Raw genomic sequence first — 17410 nt, forward strand, 5'->3', positions numbered from 1 at the left:
GGAAGATGGTCCAAGTGCTTGGGCCCCTGTTCCCACATGGGAGACCCAGATGAAGCTCCTGGCTTTGGCCTAGCCTACCCCTACTCTTTCAGCAGTTTGGGGAGTGGACCAGAGGATGGAAGGTATCTCTTGGTCACCCCCCACCCATAACTGTGCCTTCCAAATGAGAGTATATATTTTTAAAGGAAAAGAGCTGCCCGAGACCACTTGAAGTCCAAGGGACAATTGAAAAAGCAGAGCTTCAGGACACCTATATACAAGCATATATTCTTGCATCCACGCCAGTGTTAGAGTATTACTGTACTCATACTATAGACTCATGTGTATGGCTGGTGTCATATTAGAAGTGTAGAAAGCATCATAATCCCCTAGAAAGCTTATTAAACATGCAACTTCCCTAGTCCAAACCCAGAAGTTCTGGTTCTGTAATTTGGACTCTGGAACCCACAGGTGTACAAGTGTCCCAAGTGGTCCTGATGCTGACAGGACCCAGGCCACACTTGGCACTGCCTTGCACTGGCTTCACATCTGTGCCATTCATCACCATGTCCCTCATGTCATCAAGTGCCTGGCACTTGCTGTGCACCAAGTATCCACTGAGTGACAGACTTTGGAATCAGGACACTCAGATGTGAGAGCTCATTCTCCTGTAGCTGATCACTTAAACTCTTAAGTGATGCAAATTCTCTCACCTACACAGGGTTCTAGGATGTCAGCAACAGAGAAACAGTAACACCCAAAACAAATCTACCTTGGAGCAGAAGACAAGTGGATCATTACCATATGATCTGGCAATCCCACTTCTAGGTTCACAAAGGATTTGAAATGAGTATGTTGAAGAGGTGTCTGCTCCCTCCTGCTCATTGAGGCATTATTCACAGTAACTGTTGAGTAAAAGCGTACATCGACAAATGAATGGATAAATAATTGTGGCATATGTACCCAATGGAATACTATTCAGCCTTAGAAAAGGAAATTTTGCCAATTGTGACCACATGGATGAAGCTGGAGGATATTGTGCTAAGTGAAACAAGCCAGGTACAGAAAGAAATTCCAGGTTTGTAAATAAACTCATAGAAGTAGGGAGTAGAATAGGTACCAGTCACTGCAGGGTAGATGGAAAGGGAGATACCGGTCAAAGGGTACAAACTTTCGGTTAGACAGGAAGAATAAATGATACATTTAACTTGCTCCAGTCATCTTGAGTTGTGCACATGCAACATCACAATATGCTCTGTAATTATGAGTATAATCTGAATATGTGATTAAGAATTTTTAAAAAGACTGAAAGGACAAGAGACAGCTCGTGGAATCCATGGGAAGATTGCAAAAGCTGGGCCACACTAAGATCTTGTCACAGAGCAGTCTAGTTACGTCACAGACTTTGAATCACTCAAGATGCAAAGTTCCCAGCGAGAGCACTGAGCGAGCAGTCCTGGGTCTGGCAGGGCCCCATTGCAGCTCCCGCAGTAGAAATGGGGCCCTGCCGTTTTTCAAGACTCACACAACAGGAGCTTTCTCCAACACAAGAAGTTTTGAGTGTTGGGAAGTGAAATGTATGTTGCATTATGAGGTCCAATTTAATGGAGATATTCATAGAAGCTAGTAACTGACCAACAAGTGGCAGAGGTGGGACTTTGTCAGACCTTTCTTTCCTCTCTCTGCTATGCTAAGGTGAATGGTAGGAGAAGGCAGCTCGTCTTACAAGGTGTGGAGTAATGCTTAACATGCCATCTCTGGTCACAAAGCACAATGACCAGGCCTCAGCTGGGACTTGCAGAGAATCGCCCATGTGCCCAACTTATCGGATTCTATCACAGGCCTCCGTCACAGAACTGGCATGTGGCATCCTCCAGGAGAGGCTAACTTGTGGGTTACAGTCTGGCCAACAGACCTTATCATGCTGTTCACTTTTTTTTTTTTTTTTTTGACAGGCAGAGTGGACAGTGAGAGAGAGAGACAGAGAGAAAGGTCTTCCTTTGCCGTTGGTTCACCCTCCAATGGCCGCCGTGGCCAGCGCGCTGCGGCCGGCGCACTGCGCTGATCCGATGGCAAGAGCCAGGTACTTAAATACAGGAGCAGAAGGCATTACAGTGCTGTTTGTTAGGCCTTTAAGAGGTGGGTCTATGATCAATACTTTGATACTATGGTCTGTTTTACTGAATCCTTATGCCATGTGATTCTTCTTAAAGTCATTTATTACAAAAAGGAATGATACTTGCCATAGCTGAAACTACAAGGAGTTTGGACTTCCCGTAAATTGCCGCTGTGAATCCCCCACAGCCACCGGCTTCTGTGAAGTGGGACGGTAACTGGAATAAGCACTTTTGACCTTGGCTCACATATTGCTGTTTGAAGGGAAAGAGTTTACCTTGGGGGGCTTCTTTTCCCCAATGGAAACCAGTCTCTAAAGACAGAAGAGAGGCTATCTGAAACAACTTTTCTGACATGTAGTAGGTGGTTAGCAACTTATAGATTTGTGATGTCATTCTCTTCTGAATTAAAAATATATCTTACCCTCTCCTGGAGTGGCTCAGCACAAAGCTCTCTGACTACCTTGGGACTCCCCTGCTGACAGAGACCTCAATTGTCTGCTAATACCACAATCAGATATTTATAGAGCATTTATATGGCCCATGCACATTGGGCGTATGTTAGATGTGAGTGTGGGGGATGTATTTGTAGGTATTTGGAAGAATAAGAAAATGCAAAGTTACTGTTCTAGTGGAAGCACAGGCAGGGTACATTTGTGTGTTGTCTGTCAAATGGAATGGACCTCTTTCTCACTTCCTGTGTAATTGATTGGGAAGCAAGACTAGCCTGCTTCAGCCAGCGGAACACATGAGCACCCTTCAAAAAGTCTCTCCGTGACTCCGCGAAGGCACTCAATCCTCTCAAACCTGTGCCAGATGCCAAGAACTTGGTGTTCAGCCCTACTGGGGCCAGCACGCAAACCAATAAAACTTCGGGAAGTTTCCTTCTCCTCATCAAACCAAGAACTTCCGTAAATTACCAAACGTGTGTGTTGTATAACAATCTGTAGCTTTCCAGCCACATAAGCCTGGAATAGACACTTAGACTGAAAATAGAAGTGGCTCAGGGGAAATTGCTTCAGCCACAGGGGATGTAATTTTCATTTCTGGTAGCTGTAAAAGGGAACTTTGTAACCAAGTCTTCCTGGCTTTGGTTTACCTACTTATCTCCATTGAGTGCTTTTAACAGGAGGGCGCAGTGATTGCTATGACAATCATATGACAGTTCATTCTTGTTTATCTGCATCTGAGAAGGGGTTGTTGGGATAGTCTATGCAGTTAATCCAGGAAGATGCTTGGAAGAAGCAGATGCATGAGAATGGATCAAGTTAATGAAGACAGAGAGTCACATCATAGGCCAGAGAGATCTGAATGTTTGAAGAACAGAAAGCCAGTCATGTAGTTTTGAAGAGAAACTTCCCTGATGACAGACACATGCAAATGACAAAATGCTAGTTTTTCAGTGCAACTCCAGTTTGCTCTTTTGGCTGGCACGAGCATTGTCAGCCAAATGCAATCAACCTGGCTTAGCAGACTGCAGAAGGAAGCAGCACTGATCCCAACTCCCCACAACAGTGATTCTCAGGCGGGCAGTGGCTGTGGCACCAGAATCCCTGGGCATCCTGACCAATCTCCTTCTCTACCCACCCTAATCATAGTGGACCATTCATCCCAACTGTAGTTTTGTATCTTGTGTGTGTGTGGGGGGGTATGAAACAGAATGAAGTTCATATGCAAATTCACAATAGCTTTGATTGCTCACTACAACTTTTTCTATGATAGTAGAAATAAAGGGAACAGCCCTTCTGGAAAATTCAGGTGGCTGTCATATTTAGTGGAAGAGATAGTTTTTATGTATCCTTTGTATGTTCAGGAAAAAAAATGAGATCATGCAAAGGAAGCAAGATACAAATCTTTTGGCCACAGATACTTGTGCCCTACATGTCCCAAAGATCTTTTTATTTATTTGAAAGAGTTACAGATAGAAGTAGAGACAGAGAGGGGTTTTCCATCCACTGGTTCACTCCCCAAATGGCCACAATGACTGCAGCTGAGCTGGAGCCAGTAGCTTCTTCTGGCTCACCCACAGAGGTACAGGGGCCCAAGGACTTGGGCCATCCTCTGCTGCTTTCCCATGGGCATTAACAGGGAGCTGCATCAGAGGTGGAGCAGCCAGGACTCGATCCAGTGCCCACTGGGGATGCCAGTGCTGCAGGCCGGGGGTTTAACCCACTGCATTGGCCTGTCACATGCTCCACCCCCTCAAAAACGGGCCTTTAAAGACTGCCAATGAGACAGAGTAGATGAGAACATGCATCTCTTGAAAGCAAGAGACAAGGAAACATTGGTGACTAATGCTGATCGGAGTTCAGAGTTCATGCACCCGTGACGGCTGCCTCTGCCGTGCAGTTCCTTCCGCCACAATGAACAAGAGTTGTTCCTGGCTCAAGCCAGTCTACACACCGTCATTCCCTTAGGTGACCCTGTTTCCCAGTCCAAGGTACCAGGTAGTTTCGTGCTCATTGTCCTTACAAATGATCACTTGATAAGGAGCATCAGAGAACCAAAGAGAGACCTGGGCTTGAACGCTGGCTCTGTCGATTTGTTTCATGGCCTTGGGTGTGTAACCTGTTTCTTAAGCCTTAGTTTTCCAATACTTGAAGTGATAGGGGTAGACATTGTGGTACAGGTTTAGCTGCCACTTCAAATGCCCATATTTCACATCAGAGTGCCTGGGATAGAGTCCTGGCTTCTCCGCTTCCAATCCAGCTTTCTGCTAATGCTCCTGGGAGGCAACAGATGATGGCCCAAGTACTTGGGTTCCTGCTACCCCTGTGGGAGACCTGAATGGAGCTCCTGGCTTCATGCTTGTCCAGCCCTAGCCATTGTGGCCATCTGGGGAGTGAACCAGCAGATAGAAATCCCTCATGACTTGAATAGCCCTTGTCTTGACTGTTGAACAGTTTTTTCTTCTTAATGGAGAACAGGACTGGGAATGGGAGAGGGAAGAGGTGGTTGTGTGGAAGTGGAGGAGTGGGAGAGTGGGTATGGTGGGAAGAATCACTATATTCTTAAAGTTGTACTTATGAAATTTGTACTCATTAAATCAAAGATTTCTTTGGGAAAAAATCTGCATTTCAAATAAGTCTCAAAAAATAAAATGAAAGCCAATGGAGAACTAAAGATAAAGTAGGAGAAATATTTGAGGCAGGGCCCAACATACAGTGAGAAGTGACTCAATAGTGATTGTCAGCCTTTGTGAAGGATCCAGTTAAACTCATCTCTGCTTTTACCACCATCGTACCCACTACCTCTACCACCACTGCCTTCACCCCTAGGGTTTTTATTTTGCAGTGTGCCTCCTTCGCTTGGCTGTGAGCTGCTTGTGGGAAGTGAGCAAACATTCTGGCTTCCTGTTCTTCATACTGTACCCAGCACATTGTGTACACTCAGTGGCAGTTTGCCCAGTCTCCATGGCTGCCCTGCTGACTGAACGAGCAGAGGGCATGGGGAGAAGGGAAACTAGAGATCTTTGCAAATCGAGAGGAATGCTCTCAGCTAGCACCCCTTTCTTGTTCTCACAGCTTCAGCAAGACAGACACCAGACTTACCGGATTGTGTTCAGAGACCTGGTGACCAGTTAACCAACAGGAAGTCTGGGCAGGGAAGCTTCTTTCAAGTTTCAATACCAGCTCCCGAATTAGGGGTGACTGAGCAGCAGCGGAGGCCCAGTGCGGTTTCCCCTTCTCTGTCACCAGCTGAGGACGACAGAGCCCCCCCCCCCCCCCCCCCCCCCGCCACACACACCTCGCAGCACCTCCTACTGCCACCGGCTCCACTGTCTCTAGGCGGGAGCTGTGGTGTCAAGCTAGACTTCACTTCCACCCAAGTTCTGATCGCCCTCTGGCTTCTTTGCTTCTCTGGACCTCAACCTTTGCGGTGAACTTTCTACTATGCTGCAGAGTTATCCCCCAAAGTGCATTAGGCCACCCCAAGCTTACATGAAGTAAGTGTCTCAGCCCTTCACTTCGATTTTCCTGGCTTCAGTGGAAAAACTAACTCCCTAGAAGTCTATCAAAGGATATTAGGTCCTCACTGCTGCAGACTCTGTACTGACTATGGTGACCAGCACTCCAAACACAGAGGCGATGCCTACATCTCTCACCCTTGGCACTTGCCTTTTTTAATTAAAAGGTAAGTTTATTGTGGTGCCAAAAAAGTTGAAATCCATACAAAGATTTTTCATTATGTGTTTGCCATGAAATTTTTAAAGCTATTCTTAGAAAAATTTTAATTAGCTTTTAGCAGTGTGGTTTGCAGATGCAATTCTAAGGACACAATGATAGTCCCTCCCTCCCTCCTCGTCTCCCTCCCTTTAGTTTTTAAAGTGACATTTTAAATTTATACTAGTTAAAAGATTTAATACTTCATCGAGTAATAAGCTTAACAAATAAGAAGGCCCTAGTTTAGTGGGAATATAGACAATGTCTATAAACAATCTTCTTTTGCTTTTAAATTTTAGCTCCCACATATAAGGGGGAACACATGGTGTTTTCTTTCTGGATCCAGCTTATTTTTTTATTATTTATTTTTTGACAGGCAGAGTGGACAGTGAGAGAGAGAGAGACAGAGAAAGGTCTTCCTTTGCCATTGGTTCACCCTCCAATGGCCGCCGCGGCTGGTGCGCTGTGGCCGGTGTGCTGCGGCCGGCGCACCACGCTGATCCAAAAGCAGGAACCAGGTGCTTATCCTGGTCTCCCGTGGGATGCAGGGCCCAAGCACTTGGGCCATCCTCCACTGCACTCCCTGGCCACAGCAAAGAGCTGGCCTGGAAGAGGGGCAACCGGGACAGAATCTGGTGCCCCGACCAGGACTAGAACCCAGTGTGCCAGTGCCGCAAGGCAGAAGATTAGCCTAGTGAGCCGCGTCGCGGGCCTGGATCCAGCTTATTTCACTCAACACGATGTCCTCCTGTTGTGTCCATTCTGCTGCAAATGGTAGAATTTCATCCTTTATAGTGAATAATATTCTATTGTGTATATATACCACTTTTTTATCCAAGCATCTGATGGACATGTTAGTTGATTCCATATTTTGGCTATTGTAAACAGTGCTGCTATGAACATGGTGGTGCAGGTGTCTCTTTGATACAATGTGTTCATGTGTTTTGAGTATATACCCAGTTAGTGGGATTGCAGGATCCTATGACCAGTCTGTTTCTAGTTTTTAGAAATCTTTTAATACAAATTTCATAGATGCAGCTTTTGGGTTATAGTGGTTCTTCCCCCTACACCTGCCCTCCCACCCCACATCCTACTCCCACTCCCATCCTATTAAGATTTTTTTTCCTTTTATTTTTTTAAACTTTTATTTAATGAATATAAATTTCCAAAGTACAGCTTATGGATTACAATGGCTTCCCCACCATAACGTCCCTCCCACCCGCAACCCTTCCCTTTCCCGCTCCCTCTCCCCTTCCATTCACATCAAGATTCATTTTCGATTCTGTTTATACACAGAAGATCAGTTTAGCATACATTAAGTAAAGATTTCAACAGTTTGCTCCCACACAGAAACATAAAGTGAAAAATACTGTTTGAGTACTAGTTATAGCATTAAATCTCAATGTACAGCACACTAAGGACAAAGATCCTACATGAGGAGTAAGTGCACAGTGACTCCTGTTGTTGACTTAACAAATTGACACTCTTGTTTATGGCCTCAGTAATCCCCCTAGGCTCTTGTCATGAGCTGCCAAGGCTATGGAAGCCCCCTGAGTTCATTGACTCTGATCATATTTAGACAAGGCCACGGTCAAAGTGGAGGTTCTCTCCTCCCTTCAGAGAAAGGTACCTCCTCCTTTGATGACCCATTCTTTCCACTGGGATCTCACTCGCGGAGATCTTTCATTTAGTTTTTTTTTTTTCCCCCCAGAGTGTCTTGGCTTTCCATGCCTGAAATAGTTTCATGGGCTTTTCAGCTGGATCCGCATGCCTTAAGGGCTGATTCTGAGGCCAGAGTGCTGTTTAGGACATCTGCCATTCTATGGGTCTGCTGTGTATCTCACTTCCCATGTTGGATCATTCACTCCCTTTTTTATTCTATCAGCTAGTATTTGCAGACACTATTCTTGTTTATGTGATCCCTTTGGTTCTTAGTCCTATCATTATGATCAATTGTGAACAGAAATTGATCACTGGGACTAGTGAGATGGCATTGGTACATGCCACCTTGATGGGATTGAATTGGAATCCCCTGGTATGTTTCTAACTCTACTGTTTGAGGTAAGTCAGCTTGAGCATGTCCAGAATTGCACATCTCTTCCCTCTCTTATTCCCACTCTTACATTTAACAGTGATCAAGCTGTCTGCACATTAATGTTTATTGCAGCTCAATTCACAATAGCTAAGACCTGGAACCAACCCAAATGCCCATCAACAGTAGACTGGATAAAGAAATTATGGGACACGTACTCTATAGAATACTATACAGCCGTCAAAAACAACGAAACCCCGTCATTTGCAACAAGATGGAGGAATTTGGAAAACATCATGCTGAGTGAATTAAGCCAGTCCCAAAGGGACAAATATCATGTTCTCCCTGATCGGCAACAACTAACTGAGCACCAAAGGGGAAACTTGTTGAAATGAAATGGACACTGTGAGAAACAGTGACTTGATCAGCTCTTGTCCTGACGGTTGATGTACAATGTAATACTTTATCTATTTTAGTTTTGTTCTAGTACTATTGGTTGAACTCTGTAATTAACACACAATTATTCTTAGGTGTTTCAATTTTAACTGAAAAGTGATCCCTGTTAGGAATGTGGAAAACATTATGCTGAGTGAAATAAGCCAATCCCAAAGGGACAAATACCACTTGTTCTCCTTGATAGGTGACAACTGAGCACCAAAAAGGAAACCTGTTAAAGTGAAATGAACACTATGAGAAACGGTGACTTGATCAGCCCTCACCCTGACTGTTGATGAGCAACTTAATATGTTATCCCTCTTAGTATTTTGTTTGTTCTACTTGATACTTTGAATACTGTAATCAATACACAATTCTTAAGTGCTGAAGCTTAACTGAAAAGTGATCATTAAGATATTTTAAATTATCTTTATATACAGAAGACCAACTCTATACTAAGTAAAGATTATACCTTGAATCTGTGTGGGTGCAAACTGTTAAAGTACTGTTTGAAGACAAGTTTTACTGTTCATTCACATAGTAAAACACATTAAGGACAGAGATCCTACATGGGGAGTAAGTGCACAGTGACTCCTGTTGACGACTTAACAATTCACTCTTGTTTATGGCCTCAGTAATCACTCTCGGCTCTTGTCACGAGTCTGCCAAGGCTATGGAAGCCTCTTGAGTTCGCCAACTCTGATCTTATTTAGACAGGGCCATAATCAAAGTGGAAGTTCTCTCCTCCCTTCAGAGAAAGGTACCTCCTCCTTTGATGGTCCCTTATTTCCACTGGGATCTCATTCACATAGATTTTTCATTTAGGTCATGTTTTGCCACAATGTCTTGGCTTTCCATGCCTGAAATGCTCTCATGGGCTTTTTAGCCAGATCCAAGTGCCTTAAGGGCCGATTCTGAGGCCAGAGTGCTGTTTAGGGTATTTGCCATTCTGGCACTTGCTCTTACTTTCCCTCCTAGGCACAGAGGAATCCTGTATCACAGACGCATGCTGCTTGTTTTGTGAACTTCACTTACACTCATTCAGCAGACCAAGCAGGAGATACATAGTAAACAGGGCAAAAAAACATCATGAACAGATTCAAATCAAACCTCAGCAAGGACAAATGGTCATGACAGCATCTTAGTTTTAAGATTAGCCCCCCTTGAGGGCCTGAGCTGTTGCATAGTAGGCTAAGCCTCTGCCTGCAGTGGTGGCATCCCATATGGGTGCCAGTTCCAATCTCGGCTGCCTCTCTTCTGATCCAACTCTCTACTACGGCATGGGAAAGCAGAAGTTGGCCCAAGTGCTTGGGCCCCAGCACCCACATGGGAGACCCAGAAGAAGCTCCTGGCTTCAAATTAGCCCAGCTCCAGTTGTTGCTGTCATTTGGGATATGAACCAGCAGATGGAAGATCTCTCTGTAACTTACCTCTCAAATATTTAACAAGAAGTTTATCCCCCTTTTTGCAAGTAATTATTTTAATAAAAAATTTTAAGATGTGATTTGTGTCTCTGAGATCAAAGACAAAGCCCAGCCCAGGATGGCCAACCCAGGAGGTTATTAGCCTAGGCCCTTATTGACAAAATCAAATTTAAACTTTCACCTTGACTGCAAACGAGGTTGTACATATTGTCAGAGATCCAGGACAGGAGTGGAAGACTTTTTCCTGCAACTATACACATGTCTCATAGTTTACAATGCCTGAATCAATTTTTACAAGTTGTCTTGTGAGCAGTACCATTATACTGTATTCAGTTCATAATGTCTTGCAAGTGGTAATTTATTAGATGTAAAAACATTTTTGTAGCTCTATTTGATGGTTTCTCATTAAACAGAATGGGGCCTGTCCTCTGGGAAGCGCTAGGTATGTGCTGACTTCAGAATGTTTATCTATAGGTGTAGATAAACTACACTTTCCAAAGCACCTTCTCAAATATTTTGAGGAATTCAAAGCACACAGAGCCAGTTGCTTTTACCATTTTATCATGAAAGCACAGTTTAGGCAGGTATCATTCCAGAGAGCATGGTCACTAATATTGCACACTGATTAGTTTAAGCCACAGATTTTTGTTGTCCATTGGATGATGCAGCATTTCTCTCCTGGACACGAGCACTTGAATGGAATTGGTCTGACACTCCAAAGCCCAGAGCCATTGAAGGCTCTCTGCCATCAGGACCGAGGGCTCTGTTAAGGAGACTGCATAGTCCTCGTTTCCATGTGTATTGGAGGGAAAGCTCACAAACTGTGCCTGAGGATGTTTGCCAGCTTCCTGCATAGCGAATGGCAGCCAATGGCATCAGGACCAAATGCTCTGCAGACATGAGATGTTCAGGATTTGAGTCAACAGTTTTGAAACATCTTCCCCTTAACTTAAAATTCCCAACTTAATCATCCAAGTCCCCTTGCTCCTGACCAACCCCCTCCCAGACGGAGGTTTTAAGCACCCAAATCCCAAGACCTTGATTTTGACTCAAAGGCGGCTTCCTCCAAGTTTTGAAGCCAGGTTTCAGGGAAAGGCTTGGATTAAGCCTCTCTTCCACAGCCTGAGAGAAGACAGTGGGTGCAGTGATGCTGCTGCTGTGTGTGGCTTGGGGTCCCCCCCAGAAAAGCTGGAAAATGATCATGAGCAACTGGAGACAGGGGGTACCAGCCAGTTGCACTCTCTCACTGAAGACTTTGGAAAAGGAATGATCTTGAGAGCAGGTAATGGGTTCTATACAAGTTATAATTGTCTTAAAGACAGCTGTAGGTTTGGGCTAATTGAACTTGGCATGCTTGGATTATAATACCGAGTGGTATCTCCTTACTTTTGCCATTATGTGAGACCCAGAGGAAAGCAAGGCCAGAGTTCCCAACTTGTCTCCTGGCACTGACCTGAGGGGTAGGAGTCCGGCTGGAGGTGCCAGCTCCTCTCGGGCAGTTCCTTCCTGACCTTAGCTCTGGATGTTCCAAGCTAAAGAACCGGCTCCTCCTCCACTCTCAATGGATTGACATTCCTGTGCTGTAGGAAGTCTAATCCATGGCTACTGTTCAGTGTCTCCAAACTGCTACACACACTGAGTACAATTCAGAACTTCAGAAGGCTTTGAAACAATCTGGAATAATTTTACTTGCTGTCTCATGAGACTATTTGGGTTTCAGATAGCAAGAAAAGTACCAAGTTTTATACTCCTTGTACATTGGAACAATGTAATTCTCATTTTGCCTTTAAAAATCTTCCCCTTGCCCCAGTCTCCCTGAATGTATTCATACTTCACTACGGCATGTATATTTCCATTGCAATATGCCACTATTCTGAAATTATAGGCTTTGAGAATATCTGATTGTTACTTAGATTGACACAACCATCAGCTCCTATCTATTGACTTACTAACTGGCCAGTTCTGGCACCAATTCTCCACGATGCAGGAGATTTAAAAACTTTAAACGAAAGCATTCGGGTGATCATATCTTCTTGCTTTGTGTTTTCAAAGGCTTTAGGATAACCAACAGAACTCACCATGATGTCGAAATCCTCCCTAATCTTTCTAGCCTCATCCTGTGCCTCTCACCTGGTGTATTCCTAGTCCCTTTGTCGTACTGCCCACGTGTATTTTTTCTTTCTGCCTGGAATTCTCTTCCTTCCCTGCTCCCCCTGCTTTCTATGACAAGGGAAGCAAAGCATGAAGAGAGACTGCATGGACCAGCCTAACTTCCCCAGGAGTATCCTGAGGTGCAGCCGCCCATCTACGCTCAGTCATCTTCCCTGGTCGTTGTGTGGTCTCTAAGGACCACGCTCTCTCTTTTGGATGTCTGTCCAGATGGTGACTGCACATGTGTCCAGCACTCCACTGGATGAGGAAGTCCATGAGGACAGGGGTTTTGTTTGTCCACGGGGCCTAGCTTTGCTGTTTGTTGAATGAGTGGCCAACTACAGTGCATACAGCAAGGAGTTTGGTCCTTGAGGAAGAGCTGCAAAATGGCAGATGAGTTCTGCCCAAGGAAAGTCAAATAAAACCCACTTTTACAGGTTTTAAGTCACTATGTTAGAGGAATACAATGATATATATTTTCTTACTTTGCAATTTTTCTGCCTGGAGATACAGAAAAATCAAAGTGTTAAGGAAACAGATTTGAGAAAATGGTGTGAGGTTTAATGATGTTTAGTGACCTTTAACAGAAGGGTATCAGAAGTGTAATGGAAGCCAAGATTCTAAGTAGTTCAGGAGGAGGTAAAGAAATGGCAGTCAAAGTAGATGGCACCTGGCCAGTCTGTGGGTGAAAGTGGATGGGAAAGGTCACACAGCTGACTCGAGAAAGCAGAATCAGAAGGTCATTTAGCTGAGTGAAAACGTAGTGACAGACCAGAAAACACCTACAGGCTGAAGGAAAAGAAGGTGGGGAGTGACTGGAAAAGGGACTTTAGAAAGGTTTTGGAAAATGCAAATAAATGTTTACTTTGGTTCAAACATTTTTGAAATCCATACATAGTTATTCATAATGCACATTTCCATCAATGTTTAAAAGCTTATTTTTATGCGAATCAATTTAGAAATTTTGAAAATTTGAGTTTATTTAAAGTGGGGAGAGAGACAGTTTCCACTTCCTGGTTCACTCCCCAAATGCCCACATCAGTCAGTGCTGGGCTGGGCTGAAACCAGGAACTCAAAATGAATCTTCAGAAGTGTGTGGTAGGAACCCCATCACTTGAGCCATCATCCGCTGCTGCTTCGAGCACACATTAGAAAGAAGCTGGAGACAGAAGTGCAGCTGGAACTAAACCCAGGGATCCTATCTGGGATGTGGGCATCCGGCTTCTTCAACAGTAGGTCAAATGCCCGTCCCTAGACTTGTCTTTCAATCCCATTTTCCACATTTTGAAGCCCCACTGTAGAGGCTTGTGAGGTTTCTCTGGAGTTGGGAGGGAGGAGACAGGTGGCACCTAATACACACTCCTCAAATATTGGTGGATTTAAGGATCTGGTTGAGAAGACACTGATTGCCATAGGGAGTAGTAAAGTTTATACTGGCTGAGTCAAGTGAACAAGACACAGTGCCTGGGAGGACTCAGGTGACAGATGGAGCCTCAGGGACACACAATGAAAACCCGAGTTCCAAGCCACAAGATAGACTTCTCCAGATTTGTAGGATTTGCTGGTGTTACTTGTACCTCTATGGAGTGGTTATTTCATCTTCTCTTGGGAAGCTAATCACATACTTACACCTATGGATGGCAATTTCCTCAAGACTCAGTGTGGTGGCCAGTTTTCTATCAAGTCTCCCAGGTCCTCAGCTGCCTGTACTCTCCGTCCCTGCAACAGGAGGCAGAATGTGAAAATGGCCCTGGGAGGTACAGATGACAATTGAGTTCTTCTTACCTATTCTATGGTGAGTCAGCTGAGGGCAGAGTGCACTATGTTTTACACTTGATACTCAAAATTGGATGGTGTAGGAAAGTAGAGAAAGAAACCCAATTAAGTCTGTGTCCTGCACACAGGAAATGTTACAACCACTTTGTAAAGGTTTCAGAGTTGGCCCTGAATGAGTATTTTTTCTGGTGTAAGCATTTAATTACAAGGAAATTTTGTGTTGATGCTCAGAAGCTTTTGCATTTGTCCTAAGTAAAGTAGACAATAGGAAGGTACAGAATCCAATAGAGAAGCCACCCCAGGAACTGTTTAAAAGAATATTTGAAAGGCAGAGTTATATAGACAGATTATCCATCTGCTAGTTCACTCCCCAAATGGCTGTAAAGGCTGGGGCTGGACCAGACAGAAGCCAGGAACTTGGAACCCCATCAGGGTCTGCCTAGTTACTTGTGCCTGTGAAGGCAGTGGAAGACGGCCTATTAGCAGGGAGCTGGAGCAGAAGTGGAGCAGCCAGGACTTGAATAGGCACTAATATGGAAGGCAGGCATCATAGGTGCCAGCTTAACCTGCTGTGCCACAGTGCTGACCCCAGGACCTTAACGTAGGCTCAACCTCAAGGTTAATGAACAAACCTGTGGCACAGGGGAGATTTTCTTCTCAGGATTCCACAAACACCACATGTCAAAATTGTGTGTTCTCTATTGACTGAGGCAGAAGGTGAACAGTATATGTTGGGAAGGGGAGGAGGAGGGCTTGTGCACCCACAGTGTGATGGGAGATGGAGAGAGGGAGGAAGGGGGGACCCCCCATCAACTGGTTCCCTTCCTGCATGCTGGCAAAGGCTGGGACAGGGGCCAGGTTGAAGCTGGGAACTGTGAGCTATCTAGGCCTCCTGTGTGGGCAGCAGAGACCCACCTACTGGAGCTATCACTACTCTCTCCCAGGTGTAAATTAGCAAAATGCTGGAATAGGGAGCAGAGCCAGGACTCCCAACAGCACCTTAGTTGCAAAACCTTAAAAATGCCCATCCCTTCCATGTATTTCAAGATGCAGAACTTCATCTTTTGGCAAAGAAATTCCTATCCATAATCCCCAGTTCAGATTTCAGCAGGCCAAAGTGAAGCTGTGCAGGTTGGAGCAGTGGACATCCCTGCACTGGGCTCCAGCTCAGTCTGGAAGGCGGTAGAGTGCCCCAGTTGAGCCACCGGCTCAGTGGAACAGTTTGAAGACCTCTGACAATCTGACCCAGCATGGTAAAAATCCATGGAAATGCGCCTGTGAAGCAAGATGGGTCCAGGAAAACCCCGCGTGGGCTCCCCAAGGTCTGCGGATGTTTGTGCCCTGCTGCCCCCACCCCAGCGCCCGCCTCGGGGAAAGGGGAACTTGGCTCCACAAAGTATTGCACCACGGGGACACAGCCTTTCCCCTTTCAGTTCTGCACATGGCTCCTTACTGCTCAGCATCTGCACACACTTTTTTCCTTGCATTGAGTTAATGCATTGACATTAAGTTGGGCTCCATGGTCTGACTGCCAGGGTTCAAATCCGGGCTGAGTCCTTGCTAGGTACACAGCCCTGGGCAATTAATGCATCGGACTTTGTCCAGATTCTCACTGGTGACACAGGGACAATACCATCTGCTTTGTATGATTGTCATTTGATTAAAGGGAATAATGACTAAGTCCCTTATCACTGTGCTGGGAATGGAGTAATATGGTGAATGCTGGCTATCACCAGGAACTCAATCTGTTTGCTCACCTGTTGCAGAACAAATAGCCCAAGTGGATCATTCATTTTGCTCTTAATTTCTTGGGAGATCTTAAGAGCCCTTGCTGGCTCCAAGTCAATCATGTTATGGCTGCAATCATGCCTAGTCCTATGCACATGAGCTTAAGCATGTGCCACAGCTTTCTCCCTGCTCTTGTCCCAATTTTTAATATGACCACTCCCGGAAGCTTCTAGAACCTCCAACATTTGAATTTTTCCCAGCAGGTACTTTATTTTTATCCCTTTGGTTCCCTAAGCTTGATTTCTGCTTGCAGTGGGAAAATTCATTCCTCAAACAAGTTTTAATTAGTGCAAATAGGAGTGGTAACAATTTCCAGGGCTCAAGTCATAGCGAAAGTGTGAGGTACTTTGTTCAGTGATTAAGAGTTTGAAGTCAGGGCAGGCGCTGTAGTGCAGCAGGTTAAAGCACTAGCCTGAAGTGCTGGCATCCCATACGGGTGCTGGTTTGAGACCCGGCAGCTCCACTTCTGATTCAGCTCCCTCCTATGGCCTGAGAAAGCAGAAGATGGCCCAAGTCCTTGGTCCCCTGCACCCACGTGGGAGACCAAGAAGCTACTGGCTCTTGGCTTCTGATTGGCACAGCTCCATCTATTGTGGCCAACTGGGGAGTGAACCATTGGATGGAAGACCTCTTTCTCCGCCTCTCCTCTGTGTAAATTTTTGAAATAAATAGAATTAAAAAGGAGAGAACTATCCAACATGGGAAGCGGGATGCACAGCAGACTCATAGAATGGCAGATGTCCTAAACAGCACTCTGGCCTCACAATCAGCCCTTAAGGCATTCGGATCTGGCTGAAGAGCCAATGAGAGTATTTCAGGCATGGAAAGCCAAGACACCCTGGGGAAAAAAAAACCCTAAATGAAAGATCTCTGCGAGTGAGATCCCAATGGAAAGAACAGGCCAAAGGAGGAGGTACCTTTCTCTGAAGGGAGGAGAGAACTTCCACTTTGACCATGGCCTTGTCTAAATATGATCAGAGTCAGTGAACTCAGGGGGCTTCCATAGCCTTGGCAGCTCATGACTAGAGCCTTGGGAGATTTCTGACGCCATAAACAAGAGTGTCAATTTGTTAAATCAACAACAGGAGTCACCGTGCACTTACTCCCCATGTAGGACCTCTGTCCTTAATGTGTTGTTCAATGTGAATCAATGCTCTAACTAGTACTGAAACAGTATATTACCCTTTGTATTTATGTGTGGGTGCAAACTGATGAAATCTTTACTTAGTATATACTAAATTGATCTTCTGGATATGAAGAGAATTGAAAATGAATCTTGATGTGAATGGGATGGGAGAGGGAGCAGGAGATGGGAGGGTTGTGGGTGGGAGGGAGGTCATGGGGGAAAAAGCAATTGTAATCCAATAGCTGTATTTTGGAAATTTATTATATAAAAATTAAAAAGTTTTAAGGCAGTGAGAGCAGGGTGTTAAACCAAGTGCAAGCTCTTTCTGTCACGTGTGCTTGAAGCAGACATTGAACACAAGTATCAGCCCACTTAATGCCTTTATTTATGCCACAGTCAGGATTGGGATGGGACAATCAATT

Source organism: Oryctolagus cuniculus, chromosome 8 (assembly GCF_051225735.1).
Source record: "Oryctolagus cuniculus isolate XC-2025 breed Fujian yellow rabbit chromosome 8, ASM5122573v1, whole genome shotgun sequence".
Classification (NCBI taxonomy): Eukaryota; Metazoa; Chordata; class Mammalia; order Lagomorpha; family Leporidae; genus Oryctolagus; species Oryctolagus cuniculus.